The 21,010-nt window shown below is 35.5% G+C and overlaps 1 protein-coding gene across 5 annotated transcripts in view; it reads right to left on the bottom strand.

Annotated features, from left to right (window-relative positions):
* Nucleotides 1–21,010, bottom strand: part of DIP-gamma (Dpr-interacting protein gamma) — a 132,831-nt gene that overhangs the window by 57,843 nt on the left and 53,978 nt on the right. For 3 of the 5 annotated variants that reach the window (XM_070107686.1, XM_036373302.2, XM_070107689.1), the window contains one exon: nucleotides 20,466–20,517. The exons of the other annotated variants lie outside the window; for them this stretch is intronic. The gene's annotated coding sequence lies outside the window, so the exon portion shown is untranslated. The remainder of the gene's footprint in view (nucleotides 1–20,465; nucleotides 20,518–21,010) is intronic. 5 annotated transcript variants of the gene reach the window in all.

Below are 21,010 nucleotides of genomic sequence, written 5' to 3'. Positions count from 1 at the left end.
AACGAATAGCGGCAAATAAGCGCAGCTAAGCGTTCGAGCGACTGTGCAAACATGCTGGCAACACCTGAAATGGCGCAAATTAAAGCCATTAAATCGCGAAAGAAAAAAAAATATAACAAAAAAACAATAATACAAATAAAAAATGTAAAAACAATAAAAAGTTATTCGAAATGAAAATGGTTGAAACAAATAGCTCTGAGTCGGCCGACAACAGCCGTCGCAGTGGCCGAGCTTTATTTATCGCCAAGCCATAGTGCTCGGCTAGGTTTGTATATAAATTCGTAACGGTATTTGTATATATATATGTGTGTGTGTGTATTTATTTTTAAGTTAAACGTTTTTCCCCTGCCCTTGCGCTATGCGGCTTATTTATGCGAGAAAGCGCTATGAAAATAAACCGTCGCATGCGGCCAGGCACTGCCGCGGCGCAGCAACAACACACACATAAACACACGCTCAAATTTAAGCCAAAAATCAAGTGATTTCAGATAAACTCCTAATTTTTTTTTTTGCTTTCTGACCCAAAAATTCAGCCGAATAGCTGGAAAACCAGCGCGGTCCATCGCTATGGTGAGCTACAAACTTCAGCTGCGTCTGTATGTGTCTCTGTGTATATGGATGTATATAAGGACGTCGTGGCACAGGCGGTGCGCGTGAACTCGTACGCATAAACAACAATAGTAATAACAAATAGGTTTTGATTTTTTGCTTGCCGTAAATCTCTTCTTCTAGCCTCTGCCTATTTTTTTCGTGTTTTCGCCGAAATGCTCATAAAAATCAGCAAAACAAGTAATAACGCGCATTTGGGCTTTGCCTTACTGATTTTCAACACTTTTCTCCAACCACCGAGCGTCACATTTTATTTGCGGCGTTTCTTTAAGTCGCTATTTTCAGCATGTGGCATGTTCGTAGAGCTACGTGGAGCTTCAGTAATTGAAATTTAGTTTTCATTGAATATTTGTTTGGTCAATATTGTTATTAAAGTACTTGTATAACGGTGCATTGCTGATTGATACACTTTTTCAATAAGCTTTCGTAGCAGAGTAAAATTGAAGTTCTGTAAGTTCCGGTTGCACTAAAAAAATTAGCCTTTGTTCCTTATTTAACCGGCTAGACTTCGAGCAAAGTGCCAGATTTTAAGCGAATTAAACAGATTGGTTCAACTTTGCTGTAATTTTCGACCAGTATTGGCTTGGAAACTTCAGCTTACTATTCTCAGCTAAACATTGGACAGAGTTATAGTGAAATAAAGCTACATTTGTGTTTAAGTTACTTATCAACTCGTATTACCGAAGTGGAATACTGATTAACATTGACGTCCGGTGTAGAGTTCCCAAATTCCTTTTACTCTTTATTTACTTTTAAAGCTTTTTAATCTTCGCTTTGCTTGCTACAAAAGCTCTGAAATAACAAAATTTTGGAGCTGCAGGCTTGCAAAGCTTATTATAAATGCTTCATATCAAAGGTAATAATGGCTTATTTTTGAATGCGAGCTCTCATATGTTAATATTGGGGACGTCGCCAGCCATAGAATGTCGATTGAAAATGTTCTTTGTACTAAAAATTACGGTAGGTAACGGTTTCTTGCTATACCAAAAGCTCTGTAATACCAATGTGCTGAAGATATAGGCGTGGAAAGTCAGTTAAGAATCATCTTGGTTTTGTGACATGTGGAGCGAGCTAAGTCAGATGCTACCAGTGCTCCATAAACTGTACGAAATCTTCAATGTTGGTGGATGATGGAACGGTTACTTGAGCCTGCAATAGATATGAGCTTTTTTCAAGAATTGAGGAAATCGAGATTCAAAGTCAACACTTTCATTATTTAATCTGTCACATTTCCGCTGACCTTGTAGATCTGTTCTTAGCAAGTTCAATCTTACGTAGATATGATACGTAGTCAGTCTGACCGTCTTAAATCAGTTCAATTGTTTTATGTAAGTGGTTCTAAAAAAGTAATAAGCCCAATTTAATCTGTATTCCAGAGATAGAGAAAGTTCTCGATGCATTCCTTCTCTTTCACTCTTGTCGTCATAACATGTAACACTAGGATAGATGATTCTAAGAGCAACCTAGAAAGTTATTCAACAAAGGAAATATAATATCACATACTTGTATAATGACCCACAGAAGCTTTGACATTGTGAATTTCCTAGTGAATTTGAATTCAGCAGCTATGGTTAGGTTATGTATTCCTAGATAAGCTTCCTTAGTACCGAATTTAACGACGATTTTAGCGTTGCATCAGTATGCTGATTTCGACTTAAATTTCTTGAAAACTAAAGTAGTACTTCAAAAGATGAACTTCATAATTACCTTCACCGTAGAGATTTACGAGTTTAGGATCTTGTCGGATTGAGAATTGACAAGCTCAATTGGTTTTCTTTTTTGCGGAAAACAGAAACAGAACTAATGGTGCTGTTGTTAAGGTCATTAGAGTCAGCATGTCTGTATCTTCTAATCATAATTTGTGACCTCTTAGGTTAAGAGTAACATATTCGCTTCGCAATAGATTTAGACAATTTGTAAGATTTTCCTACCTTTTAATATTTTATGAGTATGTATTCAATTATGTATTATATTATATGTTTTATGAAGTCAGGGAACTTAAATATTTCAAATCTGATACTCAATTCTAATAAAACTTCATTAGAAGTACAGGGTGGTTCAGAGAGAACATAATAGAGTTCATCTGTGTGCACATTTTCGATGTAACTTTTTAACCGGTCTTGAAGTAAGAATATTTCCTGGAAACTCTCATACACCAATCTCCCGAGCTCCACCGGTATTTTATCGGAGGAGGATTGAAAGGAAATAGGAAACACATTAGATAGCGATTCTTTCAATTATCCAAGTATTCCTAAAGTTGGAACAAACAACTTCGACTGCCAATGCTGCAAGAGCTGTACCGAGCTCTATAGCCAAAACATGATACAGAAAGATATGGGCTTCCACTAATGTGCGAGATAATAAGCTGTTAAGAGCAGAAGGTTCTATCAGTATGTCAAGGATTCGAGTCTGAGAGACTGAGATGGTTTAATCCAGAAAGAAGTATATTGCTATTTCGAATAAAGACTTTAAGCCACTTTAAAAAGTTTTTAGATTTTTGGCTGAACCGCCAAGATGCGCGTACCACATAACATTCCGAGCTTCAGTTATGGTATGGAGAAAATAGGGAAAAATAGCGATAGACTATCTCTGTGCAGTTTCGGTACACATCGGGTATGTTATACTTAACGAGCTCTAGAGTTCAGTGTCTGCTACAACCTTCAGGTTGGCAAGTTTGTCGTTGGAATATTTAAGAGGAGATAAGATGAATATATTGGAGTAAATCTCAGCAGTACTTCTTCAAAGCAACAATTTTGGGTCTTCTCAACTCATTCCATCAAATATCTAGAACTTAAAGTCACCAGTTTTGAACAATATGCATGAGAACCTCGCTGCTCCAACAGCTGTTTAATATCAAATTACTGCGATTAGAAAAAAGTATCAAAGACCTAATAAGATTTCTTGCTATCTACGACACAGATCTCCCTTGACAATTGAAAATGGACTCACTTTGTGATCTCATTAACTAATTTATACAGCCAGTGCCTACTGTAAGCCCCTTAATAGCATAAAAGCTGATTTACACAACGAAAATTGTACATCACTCCACTCCCCTCTCTCGAATGTTAAGAGGAATGCCAAGGATATCAGACCGAGCAAAAAAGAGCCATAAAATGTGGCGACAGAAATATGTTTGCTGACAAGCCAAAAAAAAGAAGGAAAGCCGCATAGTACCCTGACAACGAGAGCAAAAAGCTTAGCAGAAAAACTTGTTGAGGAAAAAACAACGAACGTGAAAAAATGTAAAAAGAAATAAGTCAACAATCAACAAAATACGCAATGCACATTAAAGTCGAAATTACAACGAATTATGGGCCAAATAGCACGAAATGGACCAGAGGAATAAAAACAGCAACAAAAACGGTGGCAATTGAAAACAAAACGCAGACGGACAGTTGGACAGTTGGACAAGCGCAACAACAATAAAAATAACAAAGTAATGTTTGTGAAATACAAATGCTAAATGCTGGGGCGGGGGTGGGGGTGGCCAGTAAGTGGTCTATATGGGTTAGTGGTGCGGGGTTAGGGTTGTAGGAATACTGCGCGGGGTATGCGGTGCAAATCCAAGCGCAAATGTGTGACAGTCTAACAGCTCTTGTTGTTCTTGTTGTTGCATGAACTTAAGGATCCATTTTGTGCTGGAGTCGCTCTCATGTGCTCGCAGCTTGCTGTAGCAAGTATCAACGTGCTGTCACCACAGAAGTTGCAAGTGTGTGTATATGTTTTGCGGCGGTCAGCGCTGAGTGCGACGCTTGTGGCAGCGCAATTATGGTCGTTGAGGTATTTCGGCGTTGGGTCAGCTGGCGGGGGCTTTGGGGGTGCTCTGTTTGCTGAGCGTTTTTTTGCTGTTGTTGTTGCTCTTGAGTATGTTGCTGCGTGCGGCGACGCAGACAATATGTGTTCTGATAAAACACTTGACGTCAAATCCCTGCTCGCCATATATATATATATACTTGTAGTTATATATATGTATGTTCAAGTGTGTGGAAATTTATTGGATAGCATAAAAGCTTCGAGCGAACGCAAATAAATATTTTGTCTCGATAAAAATTTATTTCTTATACACATATTTGTACATGTATGGGTGTGTGTGTGTGTTTTCTGATTATTTTTGCACTCACGCGTGGCACTTATGATCAGACGAGCAGCTTGAGAATGCAGTGATTTTATATGAAGCGAATTTTTATAAAAATAAATATTAGTAGCCCGAAATATTTTCCAATTAGTTATATAAGTGCTATGGTGGACACAAACAACAATTAGGCGCTTTAATATTGCCTTTATAAATTTTATTTTAAATACAGAAATCCGAAGCATACTTTTCCAGGAATTTGTAAACATAAGCCCAGCCGATTCTATATTCTCAAAACAGTCCGTTCTACGTAACTGGAACGGAGCCAAATTTTTATCCAGCCAAGGACTGTCAACAGCACTCCTCTAAATAACGAGAGGCATATTTTCTAATAGCACAACCACAGCAACGAGGGCATGGATAATCCTTATGTCCAACGAAATTTCCAAGTTGAGTTTAGCTCTGTAAAATTTACACTTTTAAGTCCCTTACGTCGGAATGATCCGTGAGAACGATTGATTCAGAAGAGTATATCTTGTTTAACGGCAGACTTTTTAAGGTTTATATGATACATTCAGTACCAAAGAAGCCAAAGTGACAACGGAAGAAAGTTGTATTAGAAAGTTACTGAGGTTTTCTGTTGGTAACGGAGCTTTCTGTGGCCTGAAACTCCTTTAACCAGTTGCGGTAGTAATTGACTGCGTAAATATATAAATAATAATATAAAATTTGAAAATCTCTATAAAATGAGGTCTCACTATTGGCAGGAACAAAAGACTCTACATATATTCCAATGGTAAGTGAACCACTTCATTTATTTCGACCCGTGCCTTACCCATATTCATAAGTTGATAATGGAAAATCTAAGCCTCAATTTAAGGTTCTAAAGCTGATTCAAGATTAGGACTACTACACAGTCAATTGTAAAGATAACTGGATCTCATATATTGAGAAATCGTGTGAATCTAATGAATGGATCACCAGGTGTTTCAGCCTTGATCTACCAATGTCGTCGCAGCCATCTTGAGTCATTAATTTTACATTTTATTCCAATTCATTAGATTTTAAGGTCATTTATAGTGGGGCTAGACATTTCTTAAATAATCTCAAGAGTACGGTCAGCGAGCTTTAGGTGAGTATTGGCGCCGTGTTTCGTCTAGATATTATCCTTTGCAGCCATATACCTACCGGTTATGACGACAGCGGTATTAATACCAAAACTGGATTTGTTAAACACTCTCAAGTATCTTAGTGAGTGTAGTCTTCTTCTTCTTCACCCCCTCTATTGCATAAACACCCCGTCAATCACTATAAGAGCCCAATGTCCAATTATGTTGGAGACTCCATCTTTCAGCAGCAGATGCCTTTTTTGCTCTCTCCTTGATATTTGGCTTCCACGAGAGCCTTTTTTCTCGGATTTGTTATATATATTTCACCTTGTTCGCAGTCTGGAGGAAAATGCCTTCCTTCGTAGAGAGCGACGTTTTTGGGATTTTATATCTTTTAGTGAATTGAACTAGTGCAGTTTTACTGTGTTATTCGTGAGGCTGCTCCCAGTTAGTTGCGATGCTGAGATATACTTGAGACTCGTATTTTGAGCTTCAGCGACGTTCCTCAAGCTTTCTCAAAATACCTTTGACAACCATGATATAGATAAGAAGGGTATATCTTTCTTTCGGGGTGCTCTTATTAGTAGTCCAGAGTAGTGCTATAATGTACGAAAATAGTTCAGATCGGACCACTATATCACATAGTTACCATATAAGCTGACCGAACCAAATTAAGATAACGCTGCGATAAGATTTACGCTATAAAAAATGCACCTGGTTGTACCGAAGTTATGAAGGGTATTATAATATAAAGTTAATGGTTTTTCAGGTTATGTTACTAATTTGCAGATCCTCCCGCTTAATTATTTCTGATCCTCTTTCTTTTTGAATGATTTTCTATTTTCTTCCAAATTTACGAGTTTGTCTTTGGCACCTCGGACGCATAATACGCTCTTGCCTAAATACATAAATAAACCACACATTTAAAGATTCTATAAAATCACACACACACACACATATTTATATATTCCCTGCCTAAAGTCAATACTAAGTGCCCGAGGCAAACGGAATCCAAAACAAGCAATACAATGCATGAAATTGAATAAAAATACCTATTATAGCGACCGCAACTATGCACACATCACACAAACACTCACATACTTACACCAGCACAGATGCGAACTCACTCAATCTCAACGCCGCCAAAGAGACATTGTTATTTGTAGTCAGGCACTCAAAGGCTAAAATTTTCTATTACACAAATAAACAGCTATAAACCAACACACACACACATAGGGACACATAAACACACGTACAATGTTACACTTTATCGCCGCACGTGCACATCTGCGACCCGCCCACAGTTCATGAAATAACACTGCGCTTAGGTGCCCACATAACTATCGTCAAATCATTCCGCTACAGCCCAACCCCCTACCAACAAAACCACTGCCAACCTGTCTTCACAGCGCACCGCCCAATTATTTGCGTTCAGGTTTTCTTTGCTTCTAAGCTGTTTATGTGGCGTCTTGCCCCTGCCGTCATGCGTTGTGCTTCATCTTCGCTTTGTGCCCCCTCGCCACTACTGCCGCCCACGCTCACTTCTCGTCGTTGTCGCTCTGTTTTGTTGGCGTGCCTTTGTTGCGGCTTAAGGCTCCATTCTTTAGCCGCCGCAGTTTTGCCACCTCATTTATCCTTGCCGCTCGCCTCGCGGCTCCGCCGCCCTCTTGCGTGCTCTTGCACCCTTTATTACTTTACTTTCTCATTACGACGAATTTTTTCCAATTTCTTCGGTGCACATTTTTTCCGCCTTATTTTTAGTTTTATTTGTTGTTGTTGTAATTGTTTTTTTTTCGTTAAGCAGCTTTCTTTTTCGCTTGCAGCTGTTCTTTTGTGTCCCGATACGAGCGCTTTGCTTGCTTTCGCTAGTTTGTTTGGCTATGTGTGTTTGTTTGTATGTGTGTTTCTTTGTATATGTCTGTCTGTGTGGTTGTGTGTGTTTCTGCTTCTATTTGTCTATGACTTCAGCTCATTCTATTTGTGCACACACTCCCTATTCTTTAACTATATACTAACAGTCTAGTACACAGTTATTTCCTAATTTCCCTTTGACTTCCTTCCTTCCTTTTCCATTTCCGTCTACCGCCCGCCCGTCCGCCGGCCATCAGACCTTTCCTTTTTTAATTATAACCGAAAAGTAGAAATTACTATATAGTCGAGTGTTTGCCTGCCCAAAGGGTTAATACACAGTGGTGCAGTTATCGCTTGCACGCTCGTAAAATCGGCAAGCTTAATGCTGCAGCGGTATGAAATGCGTCAGTCAAGGGCCTCCTGTGTGTGTATATGTGAGTGCGTGTGGGCGCATTATATTTCTTATTTCTTATGAGCATACTAGCGTACACTTTGTTTTGTTGTGTTATGGAGTTTCTTCCCCAATTGATTGGCGCTCTCAAAAGCCTAATATTTACTTGATTAGTTGTTATGCGTACTACAACAAAAACACGAAAGCATTTGCTTTGCTGTATGATTTTTTCGGTTGAAGTGTTTTAATTTAGCACAAGTTTACTGCGAAAACTTTATTAGAAAAATTCTCATAGCTGCACCCGGGAATACCCTGTAGCTGAGCGCTTTTAGCAAACGGCTGTGCGTTGGCAGCACAGAGCAGCTGAGCTGTGACTTTCGAGAAAACTTTGTGAGAAAGTCTTGTTTGTTCTAATTTTTCATAAGAGGATAACAAACAAAAAAAAAAAAAAATAAAAAAAAATTGAAAAAAAGTAAATTTCAGCTGTAAGAAGAGATCCGAACAATTTCTTCGGCGATTCCACCATCGCCTAAGGCAATAATCCATGCCATGCATCCATCCAAATGCCAAAGCGATCGGAATAAAGTGCTTGTATATTTTATTCCAATCGTTCAGTTTGTATGACAGCTTTATGCAATATTGGTCCGTTATTCCGTTCCGACAAATTAACAGCTTCTTGGTGAGAAAAGGACGGGTGCAAGTTTTCAGATCGATATTTCAAAAACGGGAGGCCTGGTTTGCATATATAAAGGCGAACGGATAAACGGACATGGCTAGATTGATTCAACTCGTCATGCTGATCATTTATATATATATTTTAAAGGGTCTCTGACGTTTCTTTTGGGGGTTACATATTTTCTTGACAAACTTAATTAGAGGTTGTAATACTTCTGCTCCAATATATATCGGGTTTTTCTCAGTTTGAGTTTCATAAATAGTTGTTAGACTAATTCGTTTTTAATGTTTCTATAATATTCGGTTGTACGAAATAGTTAAAACTCCATTCTATAAAAGATATCGTTAATTAGTTTTGGTTAGCACGGTCTGTGAATTTCAAATTTGTTTGCAGTTGGAGCGAGTTTTTTTACATAGATATACATGCATTCAGAAAAATTATAAAAATGTACTAAAAATTGTCGTTATTAACAAATAATTGATAAAATAAGCACTCAACATCGTTCCTAGTTTCACTCATTTATTTTAAATGTTGAATAAAGCGACAAATAGAACTTACAGTTTTTAAGTTCGTTAATAATTATTTTTAATCAATGCTTGAAGCTCTCACATGGAATCTGTGTGGCAATTTAAAATATTGGAAATAATTCATTTCTTGTTGCAAATATAAGTACTTTATTGCCACAAGCTAGAATGGCATACTCATGCCGTTGCAAACTAATGTAGCCATACATAAACGAACATACAAGTGAAAACTTTAGTGAGTTATCAGAGCAAAATCGAAACCATGTGTAGGAAGCTTGTCGATTTGAGAAGCTATCTCCAAAAATCTTCGTAAGCATGAAGAACAAATAGCAATCAATCAAATGAGTAAGGCCGATAAGCGCCTGAGAATGATTTGTTTATTAAATTCAAAAGAATTGTGGGTTTATTGAATTCAGCAAATATTTGAACAGGCTTTAATGCTTTACTTTCACTTCACGTTTAAAAATGAGCAGTAAATAAAATCTAAAATTCAAAAATTAGATTTAGATATGAAAAATTCTATTTAATCATGAAACTAAAAATCTTTGCAGAGTAGTGTGCTATTGTAAATGTTGCACCGACATTTTATTGCATTTATGTCAAAATTGCAGCGTATTGTAACGAAATGTTTTCTTGATTCCAATTATTACCACTCACACTAAAGGTTTTTCTTGAAATATTTTTTACTTTTATATAAAATTCAATAAATTTGGTATACCGCAGTCATTTCTTTAATTTTATTAAAAAATGGCTAATTGCGGCATAAATGAATTTAAATTATAAACGATAAAGGCGTTTACTCGAGCGAAAGCGATCTGTCCGTATCCGTTAACGAATCTAAAAAAAAAATAGAACGGAGTCCTTCGTTGGTTCCTTTTATTCCTTTTGGTGTGGTGTACAGTATGATGTCTTCATGGTTGGTAAGATCGTGGTGTTGTTGTATTTGTGTGCGTGTTGGTGCATGGTGTAGTGATGTGGAATTTACTCCTATGGTAAGTTGGTGTGGTGATGTGAATGTAATTAGATGTGGGGTGGCAGTGTCTTACGGTGAAAGGGCACTGAGACTGATTTAGCACTTATTATGTACCGAATTTGCATCGAATTTTTTAATCAAATCTAAATCGAAATTTTAAGAGCATTTGCATCGAAATTGTATCGAAATCGTAACTAAATTTTATTAATAATTCAAATAAATATTATCTGGAGTTTGTAGCTAAATTGCATCTAAATCATTTTACGGAATTAATTATATTTAAGTTGTACCGAAATTGTACCGAAATTGTATCGAGTTTTTAAATAAAATTTATATCGAAATTTTATGTACTACGTATTGCATTTGTGCCGAAATTGTAGCAAAATTATACCAGAATTATATAGAAATTGTACCGAATTTGGATGGAAATTTTTAGAATGTATGTACATATACCGAAATTTTATTAAAATGTATTTCAGATTAACATTGAAATTTTATAAAGTGCGTATTGAGTTTTTCCCGAAATTGGAACGAAATTCAATGGATATTTTATGGAAACTAAAGCTTTTACCGAAATTACATCAAAATTATTTTACTTAAATTATATTGAAGTTGTACCGAGATTTGACCGAATTTGTATCGGATTTTTACCGAATATATGGCGGAATTTTTTGAAATTGTACCGAACTTGTATCGATTTTTAATGAAAATTTCGTAGAATATGTATCGAATTTTTATTAAAATAATTGTATGCCTTTGTACTGAATTTGTACCTAATACATGCATATGTAACGAATTTACATCGAATTTTTGCATCACATGTACATATAATTGTATAAAAATTGAATGGAAATATTAATAAAATAATTTTATGTAAATTACATATATTGAATTTGTATCGGTATTATACCGAATTTAAAAGGGAAAAAAAGTGTATCGAATTTGTACCGTTTTTTTATTTTTATTATTCTTTCCCTTCGTATTATGATGGGCATTTAAATTGTCTCAATTTAGTATTTTTATCTTCCTCCAGGTCACTTACATGCACACGCATATTCCTTTCATGAACAGCAAATAAAGCAGCAAAGTAGATTTGCCGATTAACTCGCTGAATGTGCAAATATTTATTGGCGCATGAACTTGTCAAACTTTGAGCATGATTAAGGATAAAGATGCTGCGATAAGCGACTAATCGTAAATATTTAATATATTAAAAAATATGCAAACATTAAATAATAATAGAAAAAGTGGTTAAACAAGAATACTTCATGACGAGTGTTAATATGTTGTGCTTAAGTGACAGCTTTAATTAATATTAAATCAGATATCTCCCTTCCGCTTTTTTGTCTTTTGAATTTCGCGGCTATGTACAAAGCGCTACAGAGCTCGTATCTGGCAACACTATACATAATTTGAAAGGTCTTGACATAACCTACAAAACAACGCTATGCATGATTAGTTTGGATATTGCGTTCAACAGTTATAGACGTGTAAACATGGAGTTCACTAACGCCGAAATTCGCGCTATTTTAAAGTTTTCCTTCGTTAAAGGCAAATCCCCTAGAGAAACGTTCCGTGAGATTAATGGTGTTTTGGGGGATGGTACTCTATCACTTCGAAATGCGGAGGAATGGTTTCGACGATTCAGAGCCGGTGAAAACGACATGATAAGCGATGGATAAGCCAGCCGGCGGAAGACCTGTGACGACAAATACCGATCAAATCATGAAATACATCGAGTTAGATCGGCATATGGCATCTCGTAACATAGTCCAGGAGATGGGAGTTAGTCACCAAACCATTTTGAACCATCTGCAGAAGGCTGGATACAAAAAAAAGTTTGATGTTTGGGTGCCGCACAATTTGACGCAAAAAAACCTTCTGGACCGAATCAACGCCTGCGATATGCTGCTGAAACGGAACGAACTCGTCCCATTCTTGAAGTGGATGGTGACTGGCGACGAAAAATGGATCACATACGACAATATCAAGCGAAAACGGTCGTGGTCGAAGGCCGGTGAATTGTCCCAAACAGTGGCCAAGCCGGGATTGATGGCCAGGAAGGTTTTGCTGTGTGTTTGGTGGGATTGGAAGGGAATCATCCACTATGAGCTGCTCCCATATGGCCAGACGCTTAATTCTACCATCTACTGCGAACAACTGGACCGCTTGAAGCAGGCGATCGACCAGAAGCGTCCAGAATTGGCCAACAGGAAAGGTGTAGTGTTCCACCAGGACAACGCCAGACCACACACTTCGTTGATGACTCGTCAGAAGCTACGGGAGCTCGGATGGGAGGTTTTATCGCATCCACCATATAGCCCGGACATAGCGCCAAGTGATTACCACCTGCTCCTGTCCAAGGCGAATGCCCTTGGTGGTGTGAAGTTGAACTCAAAAGAGGCTTGTGAAAAGTGGCTGTCCGAATTCTTCGCAAATAAGGAGGGGGGCTTCTACGAGGAAGGTATTATGAAGTTGCCGTCTAGATGGAAACAGATCATCGAACAAAACGGCGCATATTTTAACTAAATCCGATCACTGTAACACTTTTTATAAAGCATTGAATGAAGAGCAAAAAAGCGTAAGGGAGATACCTTCCAACCTTATATATGATATATTTATATCATATACAATTTCGATAGAAATTTTCTATTGGATGGTGAAAGAAAAATTTTTGGTGGCACAATTAACACTTGTATTTTAATATGGTATTTGTAATATTTTCTTAATTTAATAATATTTTTGCACTTCTGAATCATTCAAGTGCTGTCTAAAATAGTATGGCATTCATATTCAGCACTGCGTATACGTAACATTTGAATTTTTTTATTAATTAATTTCTAGTCAAGCCTTCAAGGAGTTAAAAAGTTATAAAAATATATTGATTTGTAATAACTTAAAATTAATTTAAATAAATTATTTAATTTTCCAAAAGTCCAATATGCCTAAAATTTATCATTAAATCCAAAAGTTTCTTTTCAATATTAATTTCTTTTTACACGAATATATATAGTATTTTCTATACAATTACAAACTAAAAATTATGGCATATTTTTTAACACTTCTGAATCATTCAAGTGCTTTCTAAAATATTATGGCATTCATATTCAACACTGCGCATACGTAACATTTCAATTCTCTTTGATCTAGTTTAAAAGTATATACAATTGTTTGAATAGCAAATAGGTCAAGTCAGCTGAATGCCATACAAAATATAAAAAAACAACAACAACAAAAAAAACATAGACGCTTACAAAGTTTCAGCTTGAAATATATAATTCTATTTCATATAAATCGTGTGCCATTCTGTATGTGGGGTTGTGTCGAGTTCACCAGTGCGTATACGTAACACTTTTGCAACGCGTTTCAATTAATATTTGTGTGCAAACGATTTATTTATTTTTGTCAGTCATTCGCAATGTGACTACATGAAGTTTCTAGTGAGTGTGCGAAGCTCCAAATCAGTGAGAATGATATAGCAGAGATTGTGCTAAATATTTATTGAAAAATGTTAAAAAAATTTCTTGTTTTAATTTTTGTGGATTAAAACATTGAGCAAAAAATATAGTGTTCTCTGGAAATAAAAAGGTTTTACTGGTGGATTCTGCTAGAGGTGGCCAGAAAGCAGTCAAAAGTTCACGTTTGAGTTGCTTTTAAGAGCGGAGTCTATATCGGGAAAACTTATATGGAAATTTCACATGTGAACCCAGACTTGCTCATATTTTTGGCAAAATAGTTGAGCTCTATCAACATTATATTTTAATGTGTTGGTCATTTTCACACCCAAATTTTTTTAAAATATGATTCTTTTTGACATTTTTCTAAGAAATTAAGAAAAATACCTAAAGAATGGACTTAAATAGTCTAGAAAAAATTGTGGAGTGGGATGTTATTAAAAATATTTTTGTGTACTTCACTTTTTAGATATTTTTCATTTGAAAGCAATATTGAAGTATTTAAATAGGTGGCAACCCTTTTTAAAAATCTCAAAATACCAGCATCATAAATCTTTCTTAAATATGTATATTTTGTTGTCCATATTTTAATATGCCAAGTAGCAATTAAATAAATAAAAATAAAAAAAATTTCAACAGGTGGCGACACTTTAAAAATTTATCGGTAGGCAGGGTTAAAAATACTTTAGAAAAATTTTTGATGCGCATTGGCATTAAAAATAATTTTGTACACGCCATAGGTTTTTTAGACACTTTTTATTTGACACTAATATTCTAATATTTAAATAGGTGGCAGCCTTTCTTAGAAATATCTAAATATCCTCCTAAGAAATATTTGTTTAATACGTTAACTTTGGTGTCTATATTTTAATAACAAATTTAATAAAATAAAATAAAATTGAAACAGTTGGTAACACCTTAAAAATTTATCTGCAGGCCATACAAACCTTCATTCTATTACTGACTTCTCCTTTCCATATAGCAAATTTTTTAACATAAAACAAAATGGAAACAGGTTTCAACATCTTAAACATTTATTTGCAGTCTAACTGTTAGAGCAATCGTACTTGTGCAAATCAAGCTCTCGGTTATACCGAAATATTGCAATTTCTAGGTTATTTTTACATTGGTATCACGATATATATGTATGTAGATTATATATGGGAACACATACATGAATACAGAAAAACAAGAAAAGGACTGTGGGATTGTTTCTTGAGGGCAAGCAGATCCGACTGTTTTAAGAACAAGCTTTAGAGTAAGTATTGTGCAATCTTCGTGTATCCATGAGTAGTTAATAGTTAAATTTTTATTTCAGGTTTTCTTAAGGATAAATAAGGAGCTTCACATTATAACATTATTCAAAACACCAAGATTATTCTAGAAGTATATAAACAAGATTGTTATAGAAGACTACTTCAAAACGTATCGAACTCACTAGTGGGAAGAGGAGAAAGAGAATCCGTTTGCATACCCATATATTACTAATCTAAATCGTTTTTATCATAAGTTTGCCTTACTCGTAAAATGGACAACTGTATTTGATTACTACTGCACACCTCAGCGTATACGCAACCCCCCAAAACCGTACCTATAATATACATACATTTTTAACTCTATGACACTTCGGCCGAAAAACGCTGCTAATGAGGTGCAACCAAAAGATTCGCTCGCCTGTGGCATGCATGCATGTGTTTTAAAATTGAATACGGTTGCGGCTGATTTATTTTGAGTTTTGCGGATTAGTGCCACAAATACAAGGACAAATGTACATATGTACATGTGCACACATGCGCACTTTGGCGTTGCGGTCAATTGTACAAGCAAATAGCTGGCGGGAATGTGCTGACTAACGGTAAATATTTAAGCAGGCCACACGAGCTGGTCATTTTTCACGCACTCCAATGAATAATGCAAAGTGAAAAGACAAAGAAATGGAAACAAAAACAAGTGCGGATAAAAAATAGTATAAAGAAAGTTTGCGAAATACCGTTACACATAAATAAATCAAGAAACAAATTTTGCGTAGAAAAAATCAAAATTTACAACCGCATAAAATATGTACGCACACAAAAAAACGAGTATATTGCTTGATAGTGGACAACCTTTTCGTGTTTTTTTTCGCTTTCGTTTTCTTTGTTACTGGATTTTTTTGTTCTCTACGCTCGGGTATTGTGCTGGAAACTTGTAAAACGTGACATATAATACAATACTTTTTACAGACTAACTGTATGTATGAATATACAAAGCATAGGCACTGTTCAACATAGCAGCGCACAACTTCGCATGGAGGCGCATAGTACCGCATAGAAGCGCATAGTACCACAAAGAAGCGCATAGCACAGCATAACAAGACATACACACATAAAAACGTATAGCACCACATAGCATAGCATAACACCGCATGACGCCCCATAATGTCATATTGTAATGTCAGCACATAGTACAACAGCACATGGCCAGCATGATAATGACCTAATAAAAACTCCAAACTAAGTTACGACTACGCACTTTCTTTTTTACTTTAGTCGGCTTGTTGTTGCTCTACTGTGTCGCGCACACATACTTGTGCTTGTTTCCTGACAAAATAAGTTATGCAGCTGTACATGTCTGCAGCATGAAAATGACCAACTTAACAAAAAAGCGAGACACACACTCTCTCTCATACAGGCATACATATATACTCAGATATTATAGTCGCCCACATCACTGACAATGCTTTCGATATCATTTCGTTGTATCTTTGACATTCGACATAACTTTCTCTGTTTTCCACTTACAATTCGTTATACTTAATATGTGTTTCGGACACTTCTACTTGCTTGTACTCTTGCATGCCTTTTCATTTTCAATTCATTGTTTTTCATTTTGCGCTACAACTTCTGGACTTTGACGAGCCGAGAGGAACCTTGCTCAAATATCAAAACTTTCCTTACCGTAGAAAACATTGTTTGGCCTGACAGCTTGATAAGAATCTTTCAAAGCAAATGTAGTGATTAAGTTTCTGCTTACTAGGAGAGCCTCATATAGATATTGCTGAGTGTAGTTATGTGTGCGTGGGTGTGAGTGCTGTGGAGGAGTGAAAGAGGACAATAAGGCTCAAATTCTGAAAATAGTCAGTGAGAAGACAAAAAAAAACATTGAAAAAATAAACAGAAAAAAAAAATACACAACAACAAAAACAAAATTAAAAAAGCTTTACATACAAGAACTTGATTTTGATCGGTCAGTTTGCATGGCAGCTGTTTGTTATAGTTTATCGATCTAAACAATTTTTTCGGAGACTGTACCGTTAATCAGTATGATAATCCATGCCGAATTTCGTGCAGATATTTCGTCAAATGTTCGTTTAATTTGTATGGCTTTAGTGATCCGATCTAACCAATTTCTTCGGAGATTGTACAGTTGCCTTGAGTAATAGAACATGCGAAATTTTGTGAAGATTGTGTAAAAAAATATGTTCATACAAGGATATGATTTTGACTAATAAGTTTGTATGACAGCTATAAGCTTTAGTAAACCGATCCGATCCGAAGCTATAATACCCTTCACAACTATAAAAGGTTCCTTACAAAAACTTCATTCCGATCGTTCACTTTGTATGACAGCTATAAACTTTAGTAAAGTTCCGACAAATGAGCAGCTTCTTTGGAAGAAAAACACGTGTGTAGAATTTCAGATTGATAACTCAAAAACTGAGTGACTATTTGGCGTATTTACAGGCAGACCGACGGACATGGCTAAATCGACTCAGCTCGTGAGCTGCTGATCATTTATTTATATATATATTTTTTAGGGTCTCTGACGTTTCCTGTTTAGGGTATAATAACATCAACTAAAGCACAGCATTAAACATAAATCACCAAAAACCCATGACAACAATTACAGATCACAAAACAATTGCAAGGTTACAAATTGCCTCCTGACCGGTGCTGAGCCGTGGCTAATTCGCCAAACTGAGCTGTTAAGCGTGAGCAATTTCTTAATTGTTGGCGATATATTGTAAAGGCACCCGGGATATTGGGCGGGCAATTGCGTCCGCAAAACACAAAGAGAACGCAAGCCATATATAAATAACTTGAATACCATATATACGAGGGCTGTTCGTTAGGTGAGACAATTGGAAAAATTCGCTTATGGCGAAAGGGTGTGTATTACAGCTTAGTTCGGACTTCTTTTAACTTGAGACATAAAATAAGGATTTTCCAAATTGTAGTATGAAATTCAAAAATTGTTAATACTAGAAAATTTTTCAAATGAGTCTAGATCAACAACTATTCTGGTTTGGTTATCATAATTTTTGCAAGACGGTTTTCTTAGCGTTAAATCATATAGAAAGTATTCGTATATATAGACTTTTTTTTTGTAAAATTCACCACACCTTTTCTTCCTTTAACAGAATCTTGTGCTTGCAAATGTATCACGAGAAGATAATTTACTGAACAGTAGTTGACCCAAACGACTTATAGTAAACTAACTGTAAACGATAAAGACTAACAGCCATAGACGCTAGTTATATTCTAAGCGACTTATGTCAGTCCTTGTTTTTCTCAATTTTAATCTACTTCTTTGTTATCATATTATTGTACTTAAGTATTGTCCAAATCTAGATATCAGCAGTGTTGCTGCTGTCTTATTTTGATGGTCCTATCAGTTCTTTAGCTTCCTGCTCTGCTGTTAGAATGACACAAATATGATTATTGGTTTAACCAAACACCCTTGTGTTTTATTAAACAAAGACAATTTATGTGCATTCTGTACAGTTCTGCCGAAATACGTAGCTGCCATTCATCTAATAACACACACACACACATCTGTATATATGGATACAAAACAACTAACATACATTGTGCTATGTATGTAATAAGGCATTCAAACTGATAACAATATCAACAATTCAGGAATTCAAACACACACACACACACACACCACACATACAAGCACAGGTGCTCGGACATTCGGAACATTCTGACATTCCTCTGACACCAACATGATGTTGGAATTTAGCCATTACCATTGCATTCCATACCATTCTAAGCCATTGCAATAAACGAAATCCGAATAAATTGCATAGTGTGAAAAGGGCACACATTGAGTGACTGATTAAGGACGCCGTGCGGTCGAAAATTATGACAGAATGAGCACATACACACAGACAATCCAGATATGGCCGATCAGTGTTATTGTTGCGCCGATAATAGTGATGCTTATTACAATGGTGTATAATATTCACGTGGCCACATACATGCATATATATATAGGGTTTTCCAAGAAGAGTGATATGCTTTTTAAAAAAAAAAAAAAAAAAACAAAACACACACACACACACTTATTGTTAAGGAAGCTCAAATGTTTTTTATTTAGTGTGAATTACAATCGATACAATTAAGTTACGAATATAACAACGTCGGTGTCAACGGCTTCAAACTGTTAATTTAGGTAAATGTAATGGTTGTTCATGAATAATTTGTGGATTTTCTTTGCACCAGAATTGACAGGTTTGTTTATTTACCGCACTACTCACCACAACCACAACGACCATAAAACGGCAAAAACGCACGAAAAGTTGCAATTGGAGAACCATTATTTTGTTAATAGAATTGAATAATTTGTAGACGTTGTTCTTGCGTATATCTTTCCACGATGAAATTGGAAACATTACTGAATACAATGAAAAAAAATTACAGATTATCACATATAAAAAATAGATGAAAGGGCATTTAGAAATCATATCAGCCCTTTTGGAAAGCCCGATACATATATGAATTTCAGTTACAGTAAACATTGCATATCTTTGGGGGCAGAAAGTAAATGTATTTTATATAAGGCCACCTCCACTTACACATTCAGCAGCACTCGACCATATAAAGTGAAGTGGAAGTTAGATGTTCGATGATGCTGTCATGATGTGAGCATAAACAACAACAACAACTACAAAACAAAACAATAACAACAACAATTTTGGTTGAGTAACCGAAAAAGCAGTGAAGTGCAAAATGTGACGCAGACCGTATAGTAATTTGCTGCTGCCTATATTCACCATTGTTGTTGTTGTTACTGTTGCGTTCGGTGTCAAGTTATCACATTTAAAATATCCTGCAGCAAAGGATGTGGCCACCAAGTAAAACATACATCTTTTGAATAGATATAAAGGGGCAATGCCACACACACATACACATACAAATAAGTTGATTCGCAACAGTGTTGCCAGAAAATGCGTCGTTAGCATTCTAGCCAAATTAAGAGAGAGCGAAGAATCAAATCACATCAACAAAAGTTGAAAAATTGTGTAAAAGCGAGAATTTATTATTTGGTAGAAAGTTGGCTAAGTGAAGGGATGCCGGATATCGACAACCTTTTAAAATGCCTACATTTACATGTTGTTAACAAGGGATAATACAATAAATTTGGATTTAATTTTTTATACATCACTGTATGTGTAATTTTTTGATATTGTAATTCTTTTTTCATTTCCGAAATTTTTCGAATATATTTGACACATGTCAAAATTCGTTTCGGGAACTTTATTAATGTTTGAGTAATCCAGTACAAAAATGTCTAATCTAAAGAAAAGTGATTTCGAAAGAAATTTGGCTTGATTTCGACCGTAGTTTTTTCAACACAAATTATGTTAAGGGCGTGTTTTGAATATATTATGTACCTAGCTTGGTTTGAATTGCTGAACTGCCTTGCGAAATTTAACCATAAGAGAAAAATATGGAACGATTCCATGCATAAACGATTGACTTTTGTTGAATCTTTAAATGAACAAAATTTACAACATTTACAAATTTCTTTTACTCACCCCGTAAATTTAGAGTTCCACACTTTGTTTTTTTATTTATTATTGTTTGGTACTAAAATTATAGAGAAAGAGATATGTATATGTTTAAAATAAAATAATTTATTTAATTAAAGTTGTTCTTCTAAGAAAAACTACATAGTTAATAAGCTTAGCAATTTGCAATTTTTAGAAATTACACAAATTGTATCTATAAAGGATGTTGAACTAGCAGTTTGTTTCATAAGTTCATATTTTACAATTCTACACCAAAATGTAGGCAACATTTTTTTCATAGCAATAAATTAAATTTTCAAGAATGTTATTTTCTACAATTAATAAATACAGATGATTACTCTATGAGTTAATTTGTCCTTCGAATAAATATTAAGCTGAAAACAATTGAATGCATATCCATCAAAAAGCACTTGAAGTTCTACGTAGAACTGCATCAACGAATTTAACGAATCTGAGAGTAAATAGGTAAGAGCTCCTCTTAAATATGTTCAAGCTTTTTTAATTTGAAATCTTTTGATCAAAACCAAACAGAGTTCTTAGACTTTGTTATT

The sequence above is a fragment of the Bactrocera oleae genome, chromosome 2 (assembly GCF_042242935.1).
Source record: "Bactrocera oleae isolate idBacOlea1 chromosome 2, idBacOlea1, whole genome shotgun sequence".
Classification (NCBI taxonomy): Eukaryota; Metazoa; Arthropoda; class Insecta; order Diptera; family Tephritidae; genus Bactrocera; species Bactrocera oleae.
The sequence above is the reverse complement of the archived record's forward strand: the minus strand, read 5'-3'. Positions and strand labels throughout refer to the sequence as shown.